Source organism: Schistocerca serialis, unplaced genomic scaffold (genome assembly GCF_023864345.2).
Source record: "Schistocerca serialis cubense isolate TAMUIC-IGC-003099 unplaced genomic scaffold, iqSchSeri2.2 HiC_scaffold_1217, whole genome shotgun sequence".
NCBI classification, from domain to species: domain Eukaryota; kingdom Metazoa; phylum Arthropoda; class Insecta; order Orthoptera; family Acrididae; genus Schistocerca; species Schistocerca serialis.
The window spans coordinates 52,501-57,500 of NW_026047422.1; the positions used below are offsets into that span (position 1 = coordinate 52,501).

The window sequence follows — 5,000 nt, forward strand, 5'->3', positions numbered from 1 at the left end:
TCTAATTTGTTCAAAGTAAACGTGCCGGCCCACCGAGACACTCAATAAAGAGCACCCTGGTAGGATTTCAACGGGGTCCGCCTCGGGACGCACGAGCACGCACGAGGCGGTCGCACGCCTTCGGCTCGCCCCACCGGCAGGACGTCCCACGATACATGCCAGTTAAACACCGACGGGCGGTGAACCAACAGCGTGGGACACAAATCCAACTACGAGCTTTTTAACCGCAACAACTTTAATATACGCTATTGGAGCTGGAATTACCGCGGCTGCTGGCACCAGACTTGCCCTCCAATAGATACTCGTTAAAGGATTTAAAGTGTACTCATTCCGATTACGGGGCCTCGGATGAGTCCCGTATCGTTATTTTTCGTCACTACCTCCCCGTGCCGGGAGTGGGTAATTTGCGCGCCTGCTGCCTTCCTTGGATGTGGTAGCCGTTTCTCAGGCTCCCTCTCCGGAATCGAACCCTGATTCCCCGTTACCCGTTACAACCATGGTAGGCGCAGAACCTACCATCGACAGTTGATAAGGCAGACATTTGAAAGATGCGTCGCCGGTACGAGGACCGTGCGATCAGCCCAAAGTTATTCAGAGTCACCAAGGCAAACGGACCGGACGAGCCGACCGATTGGTTTTGATCTAATAAAAGCGTCCCTTCCATCTCTGGTCGGGACTCTGTTTGCATGTATTAGCTCTAGAATTACCACAGTTATCCAAGTAACGTGGGTACGATCTAAGGAACCATAACTGATTTAATGAGCCATTCGCGGTTTCACCTTAATGCGGCTTGTACTGAGACATGCATGGCTTAATCTTTGAGACAAGCATATGACTACTGGCAGGATCAACCAGGGAGCTGCGTCAACTAGAGCTGAGCAGCCGGCCGCCCGGGAGTGTGTCCCGGGGGCCCGCGCGAACACGCAAGCGTCCGCTCAATTATTCTGCAAACAGGAGGAGGCTGAGCTCCCCTGCACAACACACCTCGAAACCCTCTCAGGTCCCGGCGGCGCGCAGCGCCGTCCTAAGTACTTGGTCGGGTTTGAGAGAGGCGCAATCGCCCGGAGTTAGGCGAGTAGACGCTTTAGGTGCGACCACCCGTGCTCCCAACTGAGCTTGCCGCTGCCGACAGAGGCCCGGGAGCGTGCTGTCGTGGCATTGCCGGCGGGAGACAACACGCGCCACCTACGGTGACCGGCAGCTCCAACGCCAGCGCCACAGAAGGACAAAAGCCCCACTTGGGTGCCGAAGCGAACTCTCCCAGCACAGCGCACGCGCCAACACGTCCGCACAGCTGCGATACAAACCACCTGCGAGAACCGCTGGGGCGACCGAGCAGCAGACGGCGTCGCGGCGCCGAGCGCCGGGCGGCGGCGCATCCTCAGCGCACACAGTCCTCAATCGGACCAGCACACTGCAGATGGCCACCGCGCTTCGCACCGGGCCCGCGAGGACCTACTTTGGCCGCAAGGCGCCGCGAGCAGGGGGCGCCGGCGCGCAGCTGCGCCGCCTGCCGCGTCCGTCGGCCGGCGCGCCTGCCACTGGCCGCCCCCACCAGCCGGCTGTAGCGCGTGCGCCCACGCACCGCGCTGCCAGCACGCCGGGCGGCCCCCCCTCACCGGCCGGGGACGGTCCCACCCAGCCACCGCCGCGTATCGCCTCACACCCAGATCCCCTTTCACGTTCGTGGGCATGGTGGGTCCCCTTTCACGTTCGTGGGCATGGTGGGTATCCATGAAACAACCGGTTAATAGCTCGACCGATCGTCGCCAACACTGATTCACCTCTAGCGAGAACAACCGCACCACAACGGGTTACCAGTTGTTCATTTGCGTAACGTCACCAGCAAACGTAGACGTCCATCGCCATTTGCAACGAGTATTGCATGCCTGTGTCAGGTGTCACAACACACTACGTCTGCCCACATAGACGCAACAACATGTGCACGCCTAGAGAACACGTGGAAGGTAGCCCCCGTACGTATGCGGTGTCCATTGCGCGAACGACTGTCAGCCGGCCTCTGCAGCATGTCGCAGATGTGGAACGCGGTGCAACATGCTATCACAGTGTGTGAGAAGAGACGACTACGTCCGAATACACGCTCCACTACATCAACAGACTGCTCATGCTGATCGCCATCCAGGGCGTCCGTTCCTCCCACACGTCTGAATGGCGTACCACACTGCAATCCAGCTCCTAAAGGGAGACGACACGTAGCTGCGTCCACAATATTTGGACTGTATGGTCCGCCGTTGCTAGGCGCAGTCGTCGTACGGTCACACATGTGCCACGATGTATCATTCAGTACATACGGACCAATGTGCAGCACAGTTTGTGGGTTTTGCGTACATCCGCGGACAGGTGACAGGCCGTACCACAACGTAGGCTGAGTACGTCGGCATGCGAAGGGCATTGAACATGCAAACTTCTCAACGACCAGCTTGCGAAGGCAGGGGGGAAGGGGGGGGGCATGTACGTCCTGCTGCTATCCACATTACAGTGTATAGCAGGAGCATGTGGAAAGTCAGCAACACTTGCAAGGTGTTTAACATGACGCGATACACAGGGGACCGGGCAGTGCGAATAGCGAACTATATTGCGAGGGTTGCGGTTAGGCAACACTACACTAATTTAACGAGTTGCATAACAATTACAGAGCAGGTTCAGCGACAACGTGCGTCAGGTTAAGGCGCAATATAGGTTAGGTTGAGGCGCAATATGGGTTACGTTAAGGCACAAATTAGGTTACGTTAAGGCACAAATTAGGTTACGTTAAGGCACAAATTGGGTTACGTTAAGGCACAAATTGGGTTACGTTAAGGCACAAATTGGGTTACGTTAAGGCACAACATGGGTTACGTTAAGGCACAACATGGGTTACGTTAAGGCACAACATGGGTTACGTTAAGGCACAACATGGGTTACGTTAAGGCACAACATGGGTTACGTTAAGGCACAACATGGGTTACGTTAAGGCACAACATGGGTTACGTTAAGGCACAACATGGGTTACGTTAAGGCACAACATGGGTTACGTTAAGGCACAACATGGGTTACGTTAAGGCACAACATGGGTTACGTTAAGGCACAACATGGGTTAGGTTAAGGCACAACATGGGTTAGGTTAAGGCACAACATGGGTTAGGTTAAGGCACAACATGGGTTAGGTTAAGGCACAACGTAAGTTAGGTTAAGGCACAACGTAAGTTAGGTTAAGGCACAACGTAAGTTAGGTTAAGGCACAACGTAGGTTAGGTTAAGGCACAACGTAGGTTAGGTTAAGGCACAACGTAGGTTAGGTTAAGGCACAACGTAGGTTAGGTTAAGGCACAACGTAGGTTAGGTTAAGGCACAACGTAGGTTAGGTTAAGGCACAACGTAGGTTAGGTTAAGGCACAACGTAGGTTAGGTTAAGGCACAACGTAGGTTAGGTTAAGGCACAACGTAGGTTAGGTTAAGGCACAACGTAGGTTAGGTTAAGGCACAACGTAGGTTAGGTTAAGGCACAACGTAGGTTAGGTTAAGGCACAACGTAGGTTAGGTTAAGGCACAACGTAGGTTAGGTTAAGGCACAACGTAGGTTAGGTTAAGGCACAACGTAGGTTAGGTTAAGGCACAACGTAGGTTAGGTTAAGGCACAACGTAGGTTAGGTTAAGGCACAACGTAGGTTAGGTTAAGGCACAACGTAGGTTAGGTTAAGGCACAACGTAGGTTAGGTTAAGGCACAACGTAGGTTAGGTTAAGGCACAACGTAGGTTAGGTTAAGGCACAACGTAGGTTAGGTTAAGGCACAACGTAGGTTAGGTTAAGGCACAACGTAGGTTAGGTTAAGGCACAACATAGGTTAGGTTAAGGCACAACGTAGGTTAGGTTAAGGCACAACGTAGGTTAGGTTAAGGCACAACGTAGGTTAGGTTAAGGCACAACGTAGGTTAGGTTAAGGCACAACGTAGGTTAGGTTAAGGCACAACGTAGGTTAGGTTAAGGCACAACGTAGGTTAGGTTAAGGTACAACATAGGTTAGGTTAAGGTACAACATAGGTTAGGTTAAGGTACAACGTAGGTTAGGTTAAGGCGCAATGTCGGTTAGGTTAAGGTACGATATAGCTTAGGTTAAGGTACACATTGTTGTAGGGAAAGGTGTATTTGGGGGGGGGGGCGGCGGCAGGTTCGTTGATAGTGATTATCGTAAGTGCATGCCTGCGGGATCATCCGATTTGTCACGTCAGGATGCACTTGTGGCTCATGACAGGCGGCGCTCCGATTCCAAGGTTGTGGCAGATCTGTGTCTTTCATTCCTGCCATTGTTTGTGTACTGTGACAGGAGGCAGTATGGTGATGTTGGGTGCACCCCTGTGTAGGACATGTGTGGGTGTTCGTGGCTTAGCTGAGCAATGGCGGATGTCGGAAGGGTGGGATATTCTGTTTTCTGGGTGGACCTCCCGGTCTGGTTATGATAGTGTGGATTGTGTAATGTGGCGGAGAGGATGCACCGGATGTTCTTCCATGCTGGTGGTTAGATATTGTGTGTGTGCCTGTTAGAGGCAGAGAGTAGTGTGTGATAGTGTCTGGCTGACGTGTGGTTCTCATTGTGTGCAGAGTCTTTCAGCATGTATAGGGACGGTTGTATATATTATCTGTATTCTGATGGCTCTGCATTTATTACTAATCAGTGCCGTGTATACGGTTACTCTGGTTCCAGTCGAAACTGTTCTATCTCTGTACATTAGTGACACTGCGGCTCCACTATGTTGCTGCCCCTGTCGGCCGTTTCCCCCAGTGTATGGCTAGTGATTATCAGCAATCAGTCTATTAGTCAATACCGGTAGTGTGACGACTTCAAATGTCCGGGATGGGGGAAGCTAAACCCTTCCCGTGGGTCAGGGCCTAGAAAGACTCTTCCCACGCAGGAGGCTCGGACTGTCGTTACTCTTCCGAGAAATATATTTGCCCAGCGTTTTTTGCGACTGCGAGTGCAACGCCAGGAGGCTCCGACTGT

At 52.8% G+C, this 5,000-nt stretch overlaps 1 non-coding gene across 1 annotated transcript in view; it reads right to left on the minus strand.

Annotated features, from left to right (window-relative positions):
* LOC126435738 (small subunit ribosomal RNA) overlaps window positions 1–858 on the minus strand; it is a 1,909-nt gene extending 1,051 nt beyond the window's left edge. Inside the window, exon 1 of the ribosomal RNA XR_007580163.1 lies at window positions 1–858. This exon is cut by the window's left edge and continues 1,051 nt beyond it. This is a non-coding gene — a ribosomal RNA (small subunit ribosomal RNA).
* Window positions 859–5,000: the final 4,142 nt, after the last annotated feature.